Genomic DNA, 19,583 nt, shown 5'->3' on the forward strand with positions numbered 1-19,583 from the left:
GGCCCGGAGGGGAATGTGACGTGTCACCTGAGAAGGTGGGACTGCAGACCCCACGCCGAGGTGCTTCCTCCTGCTGGCTGCAGACTGACCCCAGGAACAACCTCATCACGTTGGGCTCTTTGGTCAGTGCCCCACTTTGTGCCAGCTGCTGGGGTCCAGGAGGCGTGCCAAGTCTCCCTCCCGGCAGGTGCTTCGCTGAAGAAATGAGCCCCTGGTACCCAGGCCAGGGCAGGCAGATGCAGCCAGAACTGTAAGGGCCCAGAGGTGTGGGGGCCACTGTGGGCCCAGATGGGCAGGGAAGAGAGGCCGCCAGGCTGCAAGGACAAGGGGATTAAGCTTGCTGGAAGGGACAGCATTCCAGAAGGACAGAAGTGTGTGGGCAACGGTTTGGAGTCGTTCCTGGGAAGAGGCATGCCCTCTCCCGTAAGACATCTGGGCTGTTCTGGCCCAGGCAGCCTCAGCTCTCCATGCCCAGTGGCCATGGGGTGCAGCAGATGGCTGGCGGGGGGCGGGGCCACCTCCGCCCGAGCCAAGTGAGGCCAAGTGGCCCACACAGGCCAGAGCCTGAGACCTTGGCACCAGCCACTCGGAGCTCTCGACTCGAGAGTTAATGATTCATTTGTGGCCAATTTCTGCTGGCCTTTGCCTGGCAATTCCCAAGCCTGCCCCTTCCCTCGGCTCCAGGAGTCCAAGAGCACGGCTCACTTTCACTTGGCCGAGAACATCGCACCCACTCTCCAGGGAATGGTTTTTAAAATTATAGCAGGAGCGATGCAGGTCAGCCATTAAGAACTAACTCTGGGCTGCAGGCCGGGGCTGGGTGGTTGGTTTGACTGTACCAAGTGCTGAAGGGAGGAGCCCTGTTGCTGTTCGAGGTGCCCCCCTTCCCCCCATTTAGTTCAGAGCAGATGCGAACAGAATCCAGTTTATTATAATGCGAAAAGTGTTGCAACAGTTACAAAGGGGTAAGTAGAGCTTGATGCAGAGCAGGACTTGGCTGGTTAGAGAAAGTGGTAACACATGCAAAGGCCCTGGGGCAGGAAAGTCCAGAGGAGGTTGTTCAGGAAGGTTGAGGAGTTGTGGTCCGTACGGCTGGAGTCTAGAGGGTGTGAGAGACTTCTAGAAGTACGGGCACAACTGACAGATGGTTTGACAGTGGAAGATGCTGGCAGCGAGGAGTCAGGGCTGGTACCTCAGCAGGGACAGGTGTGTTTGATTTGGGTTTTGGGGTCACTTGTGTCTTGTTTCTGTGGGTCAACACACCTTCCCTGGCAGCCTGCTCTGTGCCAGCTCAGGCCCTAGCCCTGCACAGGTTCCTGTGCCTGTGTGGAGGGAGCCTGGAGGGAAGGGGTCCTGTGCAGCAACCAAGGTGACAGGTAACAGGGACTCAGCGGAGCCCAGTGCCCTTGGTGTGAGCGCGGGGCTGTACACCCTAGGGCGGCTGATGACTTTCGGACTCACCCAGGCCCGTCACCCCAAGCCCCTGAGTGACTGGCAGGGGTGTTGGGCAGCCTTAGGAACCGTGATCCCCATAGACTGTGGGCAGACCCCGGAAGGTTACCTCTGTCCTGTAAGATCAGCCTGGTCTTACTGAGTCCACATGATGTGAAGACGTGGGCCCCCATCTCCCAGGCCTGGCTGGGGGCACACATATCCCCCGACCCCCTGCACATTTGAGAACATTTCCTCCAACCAGGCAAAATAGAACAGCCTGATTCTCTAGGTCACAATGTCCAGGGGCTTGGGGCGGGGCTTCCATGCTATCTTTTCCACTTTGCAAATTTAATTCCTTCTGATTATTTCTTGACAGTCCCAAGCGTTGGTGGTAAACAACCGCTCTCCCCAGAATGTTTCCCTGTGACAGCAGCTTTCTCTGGCGAGGGTGCTATCAACACTTGGCAGGGCCTCTTCCCAGCTCCCTGCTCCTGCGAAGCTAGGGCTTCTGAAAGACGTTCAAGAATGTGGCGCTATCCCTGTATGTGGGGGAAGGGGCTGGGGCAGGCATAGGCTTAGCCTCTTTGTTCCCCTCAGCAGCCAGCAGCTCAGCCTGGCCTCAGCCTGGCCTGGGAGCCTCAGATGGCCCCTGGTGGTGGATGGTCCCCAAGCAGAGGGCGGAGTGGGATCGGGTGTCCTCTGGCTCCCACAGCCCTGGGTTTTGGGTCCTTGGCACGGCTCAGGGCAGGAGGGAGCCCGACTCCCCAGGGCAGCTCTGCCAGGCCTGTCTGTGGCCAGGAGACCGGTGGTGTCCCAGCCCTGCAGCCTCCACGCTCTGCGTCACGCTGGCTTAGGTGTCCTGAGTCAGAGCCAGGAAATGGATCTGCTGTGCGGGGGTGGAGGTGCGGCTGCCCTGGCAGCTGGGGTGAACCCCAACCTCTTGCTTGTCCCCGTTGCGGGGGCGGGAGGGGGGGGCTGGCTTTGTGCATCCCTCCCCTGGCCTGGCCTGGCCTGGATTGGACCGGTGCTTGGAGGAGAGGCTGAGGTGACAGCTCCCTGCTCCATTTACTGTGCCCAAGCCCCTCACCCCACAGTCAGTGACTGACATTGGCAGGAAGGAGGCTGGGACAGGGGCACAGCTAGGCTGCTGTGGCTTTGCTGGGGCTGGACCTGTACCCCTTTCCTGGAATGCCTTCCAGGCGTGGCCTCTGGGCAAGAATTTACCCACGAATTGCCTCTTTGGTGAAACCTTCCTGGGCAGCCCCTCCTCCAGCGCAGCTGTCCCTTTTCCTCCAGCCACCCCCTGTGGACTCCCACCAGGGCTCCTGTCACAATGTTCCTGTTACAATGCGTGTAATCACCTTTTCCTGCAGGGCCCCAGGGTTACCTGTGTGAGTGCTTAGGGTATGATGTCTCCGTGTATCCCGCATGCCTGATACATAGTAGACACTCAATAAAAGCCGGCTGGATTTAATTACGGGGGTTCCCCGAAGGCAGTGTTGGAGTATCAGTTGCTAGTGTTCTGGTGAAGAGGGGAGGCCCGCCTCCCTGTGCCACAGCCCCGCCAGAGCCCCTCCGCAGCCTTAGTGGCCTGGGTCGTCCTGGGGGCTGCAGCGGCCCCCCCTTTCCATCCAGCCAGTGCCTTCCTTGCCGCGGGAGCCAGCTCCCCGGGTTGCCCGTGTGATCACTCTCCAGAAAACACCCCAGTGGAAACTGCATGAATGATTGATAAGAGCTGAGAGCTGTTTAATTTTTTCCCCCTGTTTAATGGCTATCAATAATTTAATACGCTCTCTGTATGTTTTTAAGAAATAGCACCCATTTTGCCGTCTCCGGTTTAGCGGGCTAAATGATTTAAGTGTTGGAAATGTGCTTGAGGATGGAAGTTGAGTGAGTCAGAGGAATCTGGAGGCCGGGTGGGGGAGGCGGGTGCAGAGCCAGCCAGTATCTTGGCCTGGATGGGCGTGTGTGTGTGTGTGTGTGTGTGTGTGTGTGGTGTGTGTGTGAAGGTGGGCGGGAGGGAGGTGGGAGGGGGCGGGTAAAAGCCAGTGCCTTTCTGCTAAGAGCAAGATAATTGCTTTTCCGGGTCTCACTGAGCAGCAGCTGAACAGCTGTCAGCTCACTCCCCCCACCCCCAATGCTGAGCTTTTCTGGATGATTCTGGGGGGCCAGGGTGAGGGCTAAGAAGGAGCTGCTGCTGGTACCACCATGGGCTGAGAACCCTCCTCCCCCTGACATCTTTGCCCTGTCTAAAGCGTTCAAATCATTTTTAATGATGCAGTTCGTTTGCTGCCTGTGTGTCTTCCAGATGGGGTGGGGGTAGTGTGGAGTGGGGTCTCAGAATCACTAATCTTGGGCCCCAGAGGGGCTTGGAAGGTCATCTGCCAGTGCCCCCCCAAAACTTTCCAGATGCAAAGGATCACCTGGGAGGACTTATTAAAAATTTAAATTTCTGGGCTGTATTCCAGACCCACAGACGTCCATTCTCAGGGGAGAGGCCTGGGAAGCTGTAGGTTTAACAGGCAGCCCAGGTGATTCTTATCATCAGAGGAGTTGGGGAAATACAGAGGCCAGCTCCAGTTCTGGTGCCTGTAGCACCCACAGCGCCACATGACTGATCCCCTTGGCATGCATGCCTCTGGGGATGGGGAGCTCATTACCTGAGACAGCATACCCACCTGTGGAAGGCTGGACCCAGCCAGCTGCTCTCCTGTGCATGGAGTTACCTCCTCTACAGGGGAGACGGCCTCTCCTGGGTTATCTGTGCCTCCTTGTTGGGCAAGGAGCTTTCTTTCTTAGCAAAGGCTTGGAGTACCAGGGGAAATGCCCCAGGGTGAGCCCAGGCCTGGGGGTGGGAGGCACTCCCCTTCCTCTCCAGGCTGGCTGCGCTGGCCTCCCCTAGTGGACGGCAGTGGGCACACGAGCTTCCTGCTGGCAGGCAGCACAGCGGCAGTGAGGACCCCGGGGGAGGCAGAAAGGCTGCTGGGCCTCAGAGCTGTCTTGGACCCTGGGGCAGTCCTCCCACAGGATAGAGAGCCGTGTCTCATCTGAGACTGTTGATGAGGCAGCATCTCTCAGATGGAGTGGGAGAACTGAGGCCACAGGGGGTTCCCCCAAGGTCACACGTCCATCGAGGACAGAGCTGGAACTGAGCAGGTGGGACAGGGGCCCTGAGAGGGGCATCCAGGACCGAGGCCCTGGTGCTGGGGGTCAGTTGAGATCCCACCCCAGTCGTATGAGAGCTGCCGGGGTGGGGTGGGGGGAGGCCTCTCACCTTCTGGATGGGCGCTGATGGAGACGGAAGGGCTTCAGACAGCGATGCCCATCTGCCTGCCTGGCATCTCAGCTCTCCTTTGCTTGGCCTGGCCGCTTGCTTTGTGTCGGCAGCACTGACTGCACGTCAGGCTTGCTGTTTGATTTGAGTAGACAATGACGAGGAAAGGAGTGGTACGCATCTCACAGGTGTCGTTGTCCACTGTACAACAGAGGCCCCCGAAGTCTGCCCCCACTCTGGAGGTCCTCTTTGGAACCCCAAATTCATTCCCGCCCCCAATCTATTTGGGAGAAGCCCAGGTCCAGGAAAGTGCTGGCCTACAAATGAGACTTGTAATGGCCAGACCCCTCCCCCTCACAGCCCCCCAAGTCTGCTCTGATCATCACAGCATCACTGGAGGGGGTTTCAACCCTAGGGGAAGAGGAAGCGGGGTGCCTGTCCCTGACAGGGCCCCTGTTTGGAGAGCTGCAAGAGCTGGGGAGACAGAAGGGAAAGACTTAACTCCACGCTCAGGAAGACCCAGGCCAGGAAGAGAGAGAGCCGTGTGAGTATGGACACCTGGGCTAGGCCTGAGGAGCTCAGGGAAGGCTGCCAGGAGGAGGTGCCACCTGCCCTCAGGCTTTGAAGCACACGGGAAGGGGAAGAGCACCCCAGTGCAGAGGTGTGAGGCAGCGCTGTGAGTGTGCAGAGAGGAGAGGTGGCGCAGGCAGGCCAGGGCGGGCTGGATCTGGTACACTGGGCGGGCAGAGAGCCCCAGAGGTTGGTTGGTTTTTAGCTTCTATTGAAGTATTCCATCCGTTCAGAAAAGTGTGCATGTCCTAAAGGTAGCTTGACAAATTGTCATGAAATGAGCACACTGGTGTCTGTCACACTTTGAGAAATAGCATTCCAGACCCCCGCGGCCCCCTTATGTGCTCCCCTCCAGTCACTGCTGCTGTCCGTTATCTGCTGCTGCCCACACCACCCAGAACTCAGTGAAATGGAGAACTACCATTGACCAGGTCTCAGGAGCTGTGGTTTGCCTGGGCGTCCTCTGCTGCTTTCCCTTGCTCTCGTGTCACTCCCGTCACCTGAAGGGCTGGCTGGACCGGAAGGTGGAAGGAGGCCTTAGTCACGTCTGGCAGTTGGTGCCGGCTGTTGGGGCGGCCTCAGTTCTCCTCGGCCCCCACAGTAAGGCGGACTGGACTGGCTTCCTGCCAGGGCCAGGCCGGGTTCCCAGAGGGTCGAGGCCAGAAACAGCAGGATCTCATGAGGCCTAGTCTCCCTGAGCCACAAAATGCCACTTTCATCAAATCCTACTGGTCAAAACGCGGCGGGAGGGCAGCCCCGATTCACGGTGACGAACAGACTCCACCTCCGGATAAGAGGCGCCGCAAAGGGTCCGGGGCCGCACTGGGTCCACCTCACGCACAGGGGAGTCCTTGTGCCTGTCTGTGGCCTTTTTCTAAATGGACCCCTTAACCGTGTTCTCCACTATGCCTGGGTTTTCCGGTCAACGTTAGGTTCATAAGATTGATGTCTATTGTTGGATCGAGTTGCAGGTCGCTCATTGCTGTGTGGTGTTCCGTCCCCTGCATCGTCAGTGTATCTGTTCCATAGCTGACGGTTATTTGGGAGGTTCTCATTTTGGGGCCATTATGAAGACTCTGCTGTGAACATACCAGCACACGTGTTTTGGTGACCACATGCCCATGTTTCTGTGGAAGTGGGAATGCTGAGCCACTGATAGACCACAGGCTAGGATATAGGCTCAAACTGTTATCCGCGGTGGTGAGCTGTGTGTGCCCCACCAGCAGCGTTTGGAAGGTCTGCGAGGGCTTTGTGGAGGGGAGTGAGGAGGTTGGGGGAGGGGTTAGAAAAGCCCCCAAGCGGAGGATGGGTGGAGGGATATCTCTGACCCTGGTGCTCCCTGTCAGGTCTGCTCTCGGCCCTCCCCTAGCCTTGGGCCTCCATGCTGGGGGCAGTAGGGCCCTCAGACCAGATGGCACTTTCCTGAGTGTGGCCTCACCTACTGTACTTTTTCCCACCCCAGGGTGCTCCCAGGCCCTCTCTCTTTTACTCAGAAGCCGCCTTCCATGGCTGGCCTGATCCGCCCACAGTCAGCGAAGCTAGGTGCCTGCGGGAGCTGATGCGTGAGGACCAGGAGTGGGGGAATTCCCATAGCGGCCTCCATCCGTCACAGATATATAGGCTCAAACTGTTATCCGCGGTGGTGAGCTGTGTGTGCCCCACCAGCAGCGTTTGGAAGGTCTGCGAGAGCTTTGTGGAGGGGAGTGAGGAGGTCGGGGGAGGGGTTAGAAAAGCCCCCAAGCTGAGGATGGGTGGAGGGATATCTCTGGCCCTGGTGCTCCCTGTCATGTCCGCTCTCGGCCCTCCCCTAGCCTTGGGCCTCCACGCTGGGGGCAGTAGGGCCCTCAGACCAGATGGCACTTTTCTGAGTGTGGCCTCACCTACTGTACTTTTTCCCACCCCAGGGTGCTCCCAGGCCCCTCTCTCTTACTCAGAAGCCGCCTTCCATAGCTGGCCTGATCCGCCCACAGTCAGCGAAGCTAGGTGCCTGCGGGAGCTGATGCGTGAGGACCAGGAGTGGGGGAATTCCCATAGCGGCCTCCATCCGTCACAGATGTGGGCAGTGGGCAAAGCCAGGAGACGGGTTCTGCTTCCAACCTTGCACTCCCCTACTGCGGGATCCTGGGAGGGGATCCCCTAGCAGGGCCTCAGTTTCTCCATTTGTAAAATGATAGACAAGGCTACCAACCTCACCAAGTCTTCCTCTCACCCACCTGAGCCCTGTATTCCAGAATCTAAGAAGAAATGGTGTCAGGCCCTTGGAAAGCTCAGCAGGCTTCCTGATTTCAGGGCACATATCAGATGCCTGGTTTTGTTCAGCTTGTTCACTGAATACCTTCGCTGCACCATTTCTCACTCACTCACTCATTCATTCATTCATTCATCTGTAACATCAAGCAGTTTATGCGGCCTTGCCTGCTTCAGGGGACAGAGAGAAGAGCCAGACTTTATTCCTGATGTTCAGCGCTCTGCCCAGGGAGGGAACCGGCCTGTAGAAAGCTGGAGGGGACTTGGCCAGAGAGACCCAAGGCCACTGGGGGATGCACAAGGAAAAGGGGGTTCCACGAAGGCAGCTGAGTCTCAAAGGCCAGGGGCTTTGAAACACAGGAATGTGGGGCATGGGCTCCAGGCAGAGAACCCAGCACGTCCCAGCTAGCTTCGCTGCTGCTTGGGGTACAGGGTACGTAGGGGTTGACCTCACTGCTGGGCTGGTTCTGAGCTTCTAACGCAAAGTTCAGGAGATGGGCCTTCATTGGGGTGTTGGGGAGCAGCATCCAGTTTCTAGGGTGGCTGCACTTCTGTGGCCAGCTCAGCCTTCCAGGAGATGTCAGAGGGTCTGGGCAGGCGAGACCTAGAGGTCGCTGAAGGGGGGAGAGGGGGTGTGAGCCGCCCCCATGGTAAGACTTGGAGCTCACTGTGCCCTCTTCTGCCTCCGCAGGATTCAGCTGTGCTCGGCCAGGTTGGACTGCTGGACCCCTGCCTCCTTACCCCCACCTCCTTTTCCTGACATTCTCAGCAGCCTCAAGTGCTGATCGTGAGCAGAGGCCTTAGCAGGTAAGCAGCATGGGCTGGCCCTTCATACTGTGTCTGCTGGTGGGGCCTTGCTGAGCAGCTGGTGCTATTCAGGAAATCCAAGAGCGAGGCTGTCACCACTGAGGAAATAGGGAAGGGACTTACTTCTGAGTATGGGAATATGGAATCCAGGAAGGCTTCTTGGAGGATGTGGAGCAGGTTGTGGTCCAGAATGTCTCTGAGAGGGCTGAGATTTTCATGAGGAAGAAGGTGATTTGGGTGGCCTAGTTACACATGGGCCTGATGCTGTCATCTAGAAGTACAGATACACATACAAGTCCCAAGGATACTTATGCACACAGACACATGTGTACTTGTAAAGCTGTCCATGCATGCTAAAGGTAGACAGGTGTGCATGCGCACACATGCAAGAATGGTTGTGTGTGCACAAAGACATACTTCCTCATGTGCATATATACACAGACATCATCCAGACATGCTACAGACATTTTCATGTGCACACAGACGGACTCACATGCACATACATGCTCACAGACACATGGTCATAAACTTCTGTGTTGACGCTCCACACAGGCACAGGTTCTCACAACACATGGCATTCCCCACACAGGGACATGCTCACAGGCACTCACACGCAGAGATGTGTTCCAAGGAGAAGGGGATGTTCAGGGTTTGCTGGCTTCTCACCTGCAAAAGCTTCCAGCAGCCCCTGCAGTCGCTGGACAGCTCTGGCCCAGGCTGAGCCGTGGCCTCTATAGGTATGTCAGGGAGGGTGTCTGAGGGACAGCGTGTGACCATGGACAAGCTCTTGCCCTCTGTGGCCTCAACTTCCTCATCTGGAACCAGGAGCAGTCACTGTCTTCCCCCACCTCCTGGACAGGGTGTGGGTGAGGATTAGGGACCACCAGTGCCCAGTGCCAAGGCAGTTCCTGGACTCCAGGGCTCCAGCCGGTTGGAACTGTTACTTTTATGAGAAGGAAGCGGGTGGGGGATTTGTGTGTGTTGCCGGGGGATGTTCATGGGTCCCTGCTCCTCATCCCCTGGGGACTCCATCCTAGCTCCCTGGAGCCTGGGTGCCCTCTGAGTCTGGGCACAGCCAGCTGGCGGGTCTGTGTCATCCATCTGCACGTCCCCTGTTGGTTCCTGAGGAGCTGGGGTCTGTGGCACCCATTTCATTATCTCAACCGCCCTAGAGTCCCTGTGGGGAGCCCGGCACATTACCTGCATGAGCTCACTAAATCTCCCCAAGAATCCTGAGAGGGAGGCCTCACCAGTTTCCAGATGAGGAAACTGAGGCACAGGGCAGGTTGGTGAGGTCCTCAGGGCCACCCGCTCACTCGTGTGGGAGCTGAGCTCCTGTCCCAGTCACTGGAGGCCAGGATTTGTGCTCTTTTCTCCACGGTGCTCCCTTCAGGGGTAGGTCATTTCATGATGAGGAAACAGATGAGGAAACTGAGGCTCTTAGTGGTTGGGCCTCAAAGCCAGGAAGTGGCAGCTGCACCCCAGATTCAAGACTTCCTTTTCCCTTCCTTCTCTTGTCCCAGTAGGCCCTTCCAAGTTATCTGGCTTTTAGCCTGACCCAGAATGCCACAGGCAAAAGTGTCAATTTTTTTGCAAAAAAATGATGGGTTGTTCTCTGGGATCCACTATCTGGGCAAAATCTAGTAACTTCCTCTTTGAAACCCCTTTGCAAATGTCCTTAGTGTGGTCCTCGGAAACCTGGCCAGCAGGAACCTCTAGGGTGCCCAGTGCAAATTAGGTAGCTGGTTCTGATTCTCCTGTGCCTCATCCCCTGGGGACTCCATCCTAGCTCCCTGGAGCCTGGGTGCCCTCTGAGTCTGGGGCACAGCCAGCTGGCGGGTCTGTGTCATCCATTTGCACGTGCCCTGTGGTTCCTGAGGAGTTGGGGTCTGTGGCACCAGTTTCATTATCTCAATCGCCCTAGATTCCCTGTGGGGAGCCCGGCACATCACCTGCATGAGCTCACTAAATCTCCTCAAGAATCCTGAGAGGGAGGCTTCACCAGTTTCCAGATGAGGAAACTGAGGCACGGGGCAGGTTGGTGAGGACCTCAGGGCCACCTGCTCACTCGTGTGGGAGCTGAGCTCCTGTCCCGGTCACTGGAGGCCAGGATTTGTGCTCTTTTCTCCACGGTGCTCCCTTCAGGGGTAGGTCATTTCATGATGAGGAAACAGATGAGGAAACTGAGGCTCTTAGTGGTTGGGCCTCAAAGCCAGGAAGTGGCAGCTGCACCCCAGATTCAAGACTTCCTTTTCCCTTCCTTCTCTTGTCCCAGTAGGCCCTTCCAAGTTATCTGGCTTTTAGCCTGACCCAGAATGCCACAGGCAAAAGTGTCAATTTTTTTGCAAAAAAAAATGATGGGTTGTTCTCTGGGATCCACTATCTGGACAAAATCTAGTAACTTCCTCTTTGAAACCCCTTTGCAAATGTCCTTAGTGTGGTCCTCGGAAACCTGGCCAGCAGGAACCTCTAGGGTGCCCAGTGCAAATTAGGTAGCTGGTTCTGATTCTAGGGCAGCCGTGGGCAAACTACGGCCCGCGGGCCGGATCCGGCCCGTTTGAAATGAATAAAACTAAAAAAAAAAAAGACCGTACCCTTTTATGTAATGATGTTTACTTTGAATTTATATTAGTTCACACAAACACTCCATCCATGCTTTTGTTCCGGCCCTCCGGTCCAGTTTAAGAACCCATTGTGGCCCTCGAGTCAAAAAGTTTGCCCACCCCTGTTCTAGGGGCTTCTGGTGGCCACTGGTGAGGGGAGGGGAAAGGGCCAGTGAATGAGCTTTCACTTCTCTGGGACTTCACAAGAGTCAGGCTGTCCACGTGGTCTTCCTTTTCCTTCCATTCCAACCCAGCAAATGTCTCCTCACCTCCCAGTGCCCCTTACCTGCCACCTCCTGGAGCTCCTTCCCAGAGGGGCTGCAGGTCCACCCTCACTGAAGCCCCAGTGCGCATGGAAGACTGGCTTTTCCCTGGGTGAGGAGCTCCGCCCCTGGCCCAGGAGGGGCCCCTGAGGTGCCTGGGTGCTGCAGAGGGCCCGGTGGAGCCAGAGGCCTGGCCAGCTGGAGTAGACAAGCTCCAGCCGGCAGACTGCAGCCAGGTGTGTGTGGCTCCGAGTCCCACCCAGGCAGGGGAGAGAGGGCCCCAGCCGGTGTGAGCCGTAACAACCGCAAAGGCTGGACATAGTGAAAGGGTATCTCGTGGAGGGCATGACAACTGTCCCATATGGCTGGCATATAAAAGACGCTCAAAACCCCTTTGGTGGGTGAAGGTAGAGGGCACTGACGTGACTCGGGGGTCCACTCTTGGCCTAGGGTTGGGGTTTCCAGCTCTGCCACTCCTCTCTGCGTGACTCCAGAATAGTGGCTTCACCTCTCTGTGCCTCATTTCCTCATCTGGAAAGGAGGGACAGAGAACCTACCTCACTGAGCGATGAGGAATTCAGTGAAGGAGGCCCATAAATCCTCAGCCTGGGCCGTGGTTAGTGCTGCATGCAAATGGGCCGATGGTGAGCCAGCGGACGGAGGTGAGTGAGAGCTGGCCCCGAGGGCTGTGCCATACAGGGCAGTGATGTGGTTGGATTGTCATTTTAAAAAGGATGGAGGGGACAGCCGGGATTGGGGTTAGGCCAGATTTGGGTTTCATCTGAGGCAATCCCAAACAGCTGTTGATTAGAGCTCTGTGGGCGGGACCTAAGGTGGCCTCCAGCCCCTGGTTTGTGGCTTCAAGCTGCCAGCATGTGCCATTAGCTGTCAGTCAGCAGACTTTCAGGGTTACAGGGGTGCAGGGCAGGTTCGGGCTGGCTGCAAAGACCTTGAATGTCAAACCCAGCTCACAGCAGGCCTGGCTATGCAGAGCTGAGTTCCCAGGGTCCCCATGTGGCATGCCTGTCAGTCTTTGGCACCAGCTGAGAATGCATCCCTCCCCCACCCCCGCCTGGAATCTGTTGCCTAAAATCCAGGCCCCTCCACCCCCAGCCTTTGCAGCCTGCCCTGACCCTGAAACCCCTGCCCCAGCCTGGTGCTGAATATAGTCTACAGCCCACTGGTCATTCCTGCTTGAGGTAGAACACTCCCTGGGTGAGCAGGATGGGGCTGCTGTCCTGGCAGACCCTCTGAGCACGTCTTTCAAGCCTCAGTCTTGCTGCAGGCCTGTCTTGTGATCTTGGACAAGTCACTGCCTCTCTCTGAGCAGTTGTTCATTGAACTGTAAAACCAGAGGGCTGGGACAGGGTAAGGGTCACCAACTACAGTGATCTCAACAACTCAGTGAAGCTTGGGAGCCTCCCACCATGCAGATGAGGAAGCTCAAAGCACAGAGAGGTTAAGAAACGTATACAGGGTCACAGAGCTGTTGGTGCAGCTGGGATTCAGCCCAACTTCACCTGACACCATTATACAGTTTTCCCCCCACTACATCAAACTGGTACCTACCCAAGTTTGCTGGGTGATCCATTCACTTCATCAGCCAGAGCAGCGGTTCTCAACCTGTGGGTCGCGAACAATGAAAATACATCGTGCATATCAGATATTTACATTACAGTTCGTAACAGTAGCAAAATTACAGTTATGAAGTAGCAACGAAAATAATTTTATGGTTGGGGGGTCACCACAACATGAGGAACTGTATTAAAGGGTCGCAGCATTAGGAAGGTTGAGAACCACTGAGCCAGAGTGTGTTATGCTAGACACTGGCATCCAAAAGTAAACCTGCATTTGAGGAACACAGCCCCAGACTCAGGCAAAGGTCAGAGTCTCCAGGGTAGAGCCTGTTAGGTGGATGCCATCAGTGGATGAAGGCAGTAGGAGCTGAGAGGATCAGCTCTTCCCTGATGCTGGAGGAGGCAAGCAGGGGAGACTGCCTGGAGGAGGGGGCTGGATCCCTGCACAGTAGAGTGGAGGTGAAGGGTCTTCCTTGGGGGAACACAGCCCCAGGCTCAGGCAAAGGTCAGAGTCTCCAGGGTAGAGCCTGTTAGGTGGATGCCATCAGTGGATGAAGGCAGTAGGAGCTGAGAGGATCAGCTCTTCCCTGATGCTGGAGGAGGCAAGCAGGGGAGACTGCCTGGAGGAGGGGGCTGGATCCCTGCACAGTAGAGTGGAGGTGAAGGGTCTTCCTGAGGTCTCTGCACAAAAGGAGGCTATAGAGCAGCGGCAGCTCCTCTGTGAAGGCTGGGAGGAGAGAGCTGGACTCTGCCTAAGAGCTGGGGCTCATAGCTCACCCAGAGACTGTGGAGGAGCAGGGCTGGGGGCTTGTCTACTCTAGCTGGCCGAGGCCCTTTCCAGCACCCTGCCTCTTCTGGGGTCTCTCCGGGACCAGAGGCTGGAGCTTTTTATCAGAGGAAAAGCCAGTCTTCTAAAATGCTGAAATATGAAGCTGCCCAGGGTAGAGCCCAGGTGCCACCCTCTATTGCCACTGTCTGTGCCCCTGTCTGATATCGGCCTGACCTCAGACTAGGGCTGGGGTTGGAAGGGAGACATGGATGAATCTGTTCAGTGACGTAATGGGGACAGAGAGGCCCAGAAACCAGCTCAGGGTCATACAGCATCATCACAGCAGGTGCAGGAGGCGAGCAGGCCAAGCAGGAGGCATCCTTCCCAGGGCTGAGACTCCCTCCCCTGGCTCCCACAGAGTCCAAGGGGCTCCTTGTGGATTGTATGTGTTCACCTGTGTAGGTGTGCGTGGCTGCATGTGCACTCGAGGGACCCCTTACCTTGGCCGCCCGAGGGGCTTTACAAGGACAAGTCGGATTGGGAGGGTTGGCAAACTACACCTCGAAGGGTTCCTTTGGTGTTACTCATGGCGGCCGATGCTTCCCTCCCACTGGTGTTTGCTCACCAGACTCACAGTGAGCTCTGGAGTTTGAGGACAGCCACGCCCCTGCCCTGGGTCCCAGGTCCAAAGCCTCTGTGACCTTGCAGGGAGGGAGCAGACACTGGGTGGGGCTGCAAGGGCGGCATCTTTATTTGAATCATCGCATCCTGGCCGCCTTCGGGAGTCTCTAGAAATTATCTGGCCCAACCCCTCTGAGCCTCAGATGGGGAAACTAAGGTTCAGAGATAGGAGGCTGCACCCCAGTGCCTCCCAGCGTGGCGCTCCCAGGCTTTCAGCTGACCTCACTGCTCCAATGCAGGGGATGCATGGCCCCTGCAGCGGAAGTGACCTAGCCTTGGGGCACCCATTTGCAGAAAGGCAGGGCTGACCCCAGAGGGGCAGGGACCTGGGAGAGCAGGCCTGAGAGCGATGCAAGGCCCTCAGGCCTGGCTCTGTTTGTCCTGGTTTGTATTCCACCTCCTGTAATCACCACCTCCTGCTGAGCCTGCCACCATTAGGGCTTCTCCTCCCATCTGTTTACCCTGGGAGCCAGAGGCCTGGAGGTGGCCGGCCTGAGGCCACAGCAGGGAGAATGCTCTGGAGTCAGGGCACATTTGAAAGCTGACAAGATGCAAGGGGGTGAGGAAGAAAAGTGGACTTGGGGAAGAGGGCCATCCGCATTCCTGGTCAGTCCCTTCACCGTGCCCAGCGGCTGCCCTGCGGCCTGAGTCTGGGAGGCTGCTGATCTTTGGCAGCAGGGACTAGTGTCCAGGTGCTTTGAGTGACTAGAGGGCAGGGAGGGCTTTCTGGAGTAGGTGGGCCTTCAGCTGGGCCCTGAAGAATGAATGTGACTGTAAACTGAAAACATTCCACGCAAAGGGACCATCTGGGCATACTTGGGGCAAATCAGTGGGGCTGAGACTGGGCCGTGGAGGAATGAGACTGGAGATGCCCCCTAGAGGCCAGATGGCAGAAGGAGGAGGAAGTATTTTGTACTTTGCTTCTGACTTGCTAAATGTCCCTGAGCTGATCACTGACCCACTTCTGTGCCTCAGTTTCCCTTGGATCTCCCTGGGGCTTCAGGCACCTGGGAGCCACAGCGAGGCAGTGCTTCAGTGGAATGTCAGCCTTCGGGGAGGGCTTGAGCGGGCACCAGGATCCTGGGCTTTTGTCCTCCCACCAGAGCTGGACAGCTGGCCCAGGACACTGCTGCTAGACCCAGGGCATCTCTGGCTGGGAGAGTTGACCTCAAACTTGGGAGGTCTGCCAGGAGTCTCCCCAATAAAGATAAAGGGAATATCAGCCCCCTGGGGCAGACCCACCGATGGGCTAAGAAACTTAGCGCTGAGAGGTAGGCTTCCCCTCTCCTTCCTGCTTCTGGGGAAGAGAGGGAGTAGGTGGCTCTCCCCAAGGCTTGTGATCTGCTGTGGGCCTAGGGTGCCTGGCGCCCCTCTGGGTGCGGGCCCTCCCATGGCTCTGGGCTCAGCCCAGGTTGTATTTGCAGCAGCCTCTCTGTCACCCTCTCCTGTCAGGAGAGTGGCAGCCACAGGCTCTTGGATTCCCAGTCCCCGGGATTGCGCAAATCCTCCCAGCAGTCAGCTCAGGCCGTCCCCTGGGGACCGGCCCGGGTCCCACTTGGGAAGCCCAGACCTCTTTTCTGGAATAACACTGCAACCTCACCACAGCAGGGAGGGCAAGCCACCCTCAGGCTGAGCCTCTTCGTGACCCCAGCTCCTGTCATGACCCTCGTAATATCCGGTGGGCTTAGCAGGGGCCCATTTTCCAGAGGAGGAAAGTAGAGTCTGAGAAAACACATGGGACTTGCCCAGAGACACACATCAAGCCAGGACTCAAGCCCAGGACTCCAGGCCGTGGGTCCAGCTCCTTCTGGGACCGAGCCAGTATGTCTTGCTCAGGCCCCCAGACCGGGGGGTCGGAGGGGGGGGCTGGCAAGAGGAGATGGAGGAAGAGCTTTAGGGGGTTGAGGAGCTGGAGGCAGAGGGCCAAGTCACTGTCTCTGCCCCTCGGCTCCAGCCACTTTAATTAGCTGGGCCTGCCAGTGGCACTGACATTTACCTGGGGGGGAGGAGGGCCTCCTCCCTCTTGAGTCTAGATGCTAAAAATAACTGGGCCCAGCTTCCTGGGGCCCCTGCCCAGCCAGCTCCTGCTGGCCCCGGCCACCTTTTTCCTGGGTGCTGGAAGCAGGTTGCTTTTGAGCATGTCGTTCCTGTGCAGGGGACTTCCTAGGAGTTGGGACAACAGTGGCATTGCATGCTCAACTCCTGAGACTGAAGAGGGGTCCGTGCAAGGCCCACCTGCTCCCCAGGGCTCCTGCCTGAACGCTGGCACCCATCCTCTTTTCTCCCTGGGTGGCAGTACCCTGCCGGGCTGTTCACCCCACCCCAGGGTGCTTAACACCCCCTTCCTTGAGCTGCTGGAATTTTTCCTGGGTTACGGGGACTCTAAGGGGAGGGGAGACTGTGGCTCGCCCCCTCAGAGTTATCTAGCACTCACCTTGAGTCCTGTACCGTGCCCCACACAGGTGTATAGTTGTGGCCCCTGTCCTCACGCTGGGTGTCATCCTGTCACACGAGCTGCGTGGAGGAGCCCGGGTTTGGGGGCTGGATACGTTTAAATCCCGCTGTGCGACCTTAGCCTCCGTATTCTCATCTCTGAGGAGAGCAGCTTGACCTTGGAGTGTTATTGCAGGAGTGAAATGAGGTCATGTGCAGAAACGGCCAGATCCAAGCGCTGGGCCCACGGGGCAGCAGGAGGCCCAGCACCTCTGGGGCTTGCCTTTCTCTTGCCGGGTAAATAGGCCTGAAAACCTAATACATTTGGTTGATGTGTTTGAACCAGGAGGGGAAGGCCTGCCCATTCCCTGCACCTCCAGAGTGGCCTGCGAGCCCTGCCGCCCTGTGTTTGTCCAGTTCTTGTCCTGGGTCAGTGTGACCTGAACTGTGTTGACATTGGCCTACCTGCCCCTGGCTGTGGGGTTAGCCCAGGAGAAATGGAGATAGTTTTCTGAACTCGCCCAGTCTGAGAACTGGGGCCAGCGGGTCAGCCCCTCCACACCCCGGTTTCCCATCTGAAAGTGGGATAATTAGTGGCCCGTACCCCATAAGCATTGTGAGAGTAAATTAGGAACGTACATGCTGTGCTTGGAAGGTGGTCTCCCATGGGGTGAGCACTTGGGGTGAGTTAGCCGGTCCTGCAGCAGCAGCAGTAGCAGACGGTGGCAGGAACAGTGACCACCTGCCATTTGTTGACTGTGTTAGTGTCAGATGCTAAGCCCTTTACATACATTATTTAATCTTCATGGCAACCATATGAAAGGCCCTCCTATAAGCTCTCTGTTCCAGATGAGGGAACCGAGGCACAGAGAGGGCACCCCGTCTGAAAGTGGTACAACTGAAAACCTATCTCAGAGCCCTGCCAGGTGACCAGCCGTCTGGGTTTGCCTGGGACCATCCGGTCTTAGAGCTGAAAGTTCCACATCCTGGAGACCTCTCTGTTCCAGGCCCACCAGAGGGCCTAAGCCCGCTGAACCTGGCCCCATCCTTGGCTACAGGGCTGGCTGCTGCATTCTGGGCTGGGCCCCCTCCCGCACCTCCTAGATCCCTCCTCCAGCTCCATCACCCTCGCCAGCTGGAGGGCATGGGTCATGTCCAGTGCGTCCTGGGCTGCGCTCACCAGTCCTCAGTCTTGCCATGTGCACCGAGAGCTTTGGCACCTCTGCTCCCTGCCTTCTAGAGATGCTGGACAGCCCTTAAAGGAGAGAAGGCAGACTGAGCCCCGCCCCCATCCTGGCTGGGCAGCCTGAAGAGGTTGCACTGGCCCTTCCGGTGCATTGATGGAGAGCGCTGCTGACAAAGGAGAAAGGTCAGCAGGGGGACAGAGCGGACTTGGTGGCGGCCTGCTAGCCAGCAGTGCCCTCCCCCACCCAGGGGTAGGGCTTCCTGGGGGAGGGGCCCAGTGCTCCTTGGGGCCCTGGTCAATCCATATTGACTCACACAGGTTTGGGGTCAGGGAAGAGTCTGGGGAGATGCCTGAGTCGCCCTTGACACCTCTGTCTCCCTCACCCCCGCACCTGACATTTGGTTTGACACCTTAACCATCTCTGGCTCTGTGTGCCACTTAGCGCCGTATCCTCTCCTGGCATTCAGGTCTCACCATCTTCTTGCCTCTCAATAACTGAACCCTTCCCAGCCCTCCACTGCCCCCCATGACTTCCCTCTCATCAGGAATAAAGTACAGACTCCGAGGCTGGCATTAAGGCCCTCTTAGCTCAGTGAGGCACCCCAAAGCTGCCAGTCCTTCCTCAGGCTGCAGTCTGCCGCCGCCGCCACCCTCAGACGAGGTCTGAGCCTTCCTGGCCCTCTCTCTGTGCCTGGGTGTCTTCTCTCCAGACCTGCCTTTCCAGGGCCTACCCCATAGCTTTTCTCCCCAGGGGCAGAGGGGGCAGATGGAAGAGGTCACGTGTGAGGTTGCAGTGTATGTACCCTGAGTGCCCACCCAGCTTGTCCCGTGTGCCAGCCTCACCTAGGCTGCAGCGCTTAGCCCACTGTGACCAGGAGACCAGCCTGATGCATGGACCACTCCATGCCGTTCCTCAGACTCCACCTTGAACTGTCCGGTGCATCTCATGCCCCAGCTCCTGGAGGGGAGGGCAGGAGCCATCTGTCTCCCCAACTCACAGGAGGCCCCAAGCCCCCATCAGGGCAGGATATGCAGTGGTTAGTGCACAGGCACTGGGGTCTCATCCCAGCTTCATCCCTTATAGCTGTGTGACCGCAGGCAGTCACTGAACGTCTCTGAGCTTCAGTGGTGACTTGTGAAATGTGGGTAACAATAGTCCGTCCGCCACAGGATGCTGAGATTCCATGAAATGACACCTGTTAAGTGTTCCCAGGGTCCTGGGACATTTGAGGATTAATAAAGTCAGCTCTCATCATCATCATCGTCATTATCAGCGCAGACAGGTCCCATATCCAAGAAGTGAGGGCCCTCCTGCAAGTGGGTGTCTCCTGGATATTGGGACCCTCCACTTCTGCCCCCCACTGTCCCTCTGTGTCCTTCGTCCTGTCCCAGCACTCCTCCCCCACATTTCCTGAAACCCCAGGAAGACCAGCCCTCCTGGCCTCCTGTTGTCACCCGCCTTACCACGCGGCCCCACGGAATGCCTTTGGGTCTGGGGCCAGGATTTGCTATCTGTTTCTCCCGCCTCTCACAAACTCCTAGAGAACAGTCGAACAGCAGGTGCCTAAGGAGAGTTGAGTTGAACCGATGTTCACCGAGCCCAAGTCACTTCTGAGAACAACACAGCCTTTACTAGCCGGGCCTGCGGGCTCATCTGAAGGCCGTTGAGGGGCATTTCTGAAGCCAGGCCTGAGCCACCTTGCACCAGGTCACAGCACGTGTCCACTCTGGCCTCCTGG

General features: G+C 57.3%; 1 protein-coding gene across 1 annotated transcript in view; it reads left to right on the forward strand.

The window, feature by feature from the left end:
* Positions 1 to 8,216: 8,216 nt before the first annotated feature.
* Positions 8,217 to 19,583, forward strand: part of ZMIZ1 (zinc finger, MIZ-type containing 1) — a 181,133-nt gene continuing 169,766 nt past the window's right edge. The window contains exon 1 of the mRNA XM_005878445.2: positions 8,217 to 8,332. The gene's annotated coding sequence lies outside the window, so the exon portion shown is untranslated. The remainder of the gene's footprint in view (positions 8,333 to 19,583) is intronic.

The sequence above is a fragment of the Myotis brandtii genome, unplaced genomic scaffold, assembly GCF_000412655.1.
Source record: "Myotis brandtii unplaced genomic scaffold, ASM41265v1 scaffold560, whole genome shotgun sequence".
NCBI classification, from domain to species: Eukaryota; Metazoa; Chordata; class Mammalia; order Chiroptera; family Vespertilionidae; genus Myotis; species Myotis brandtii.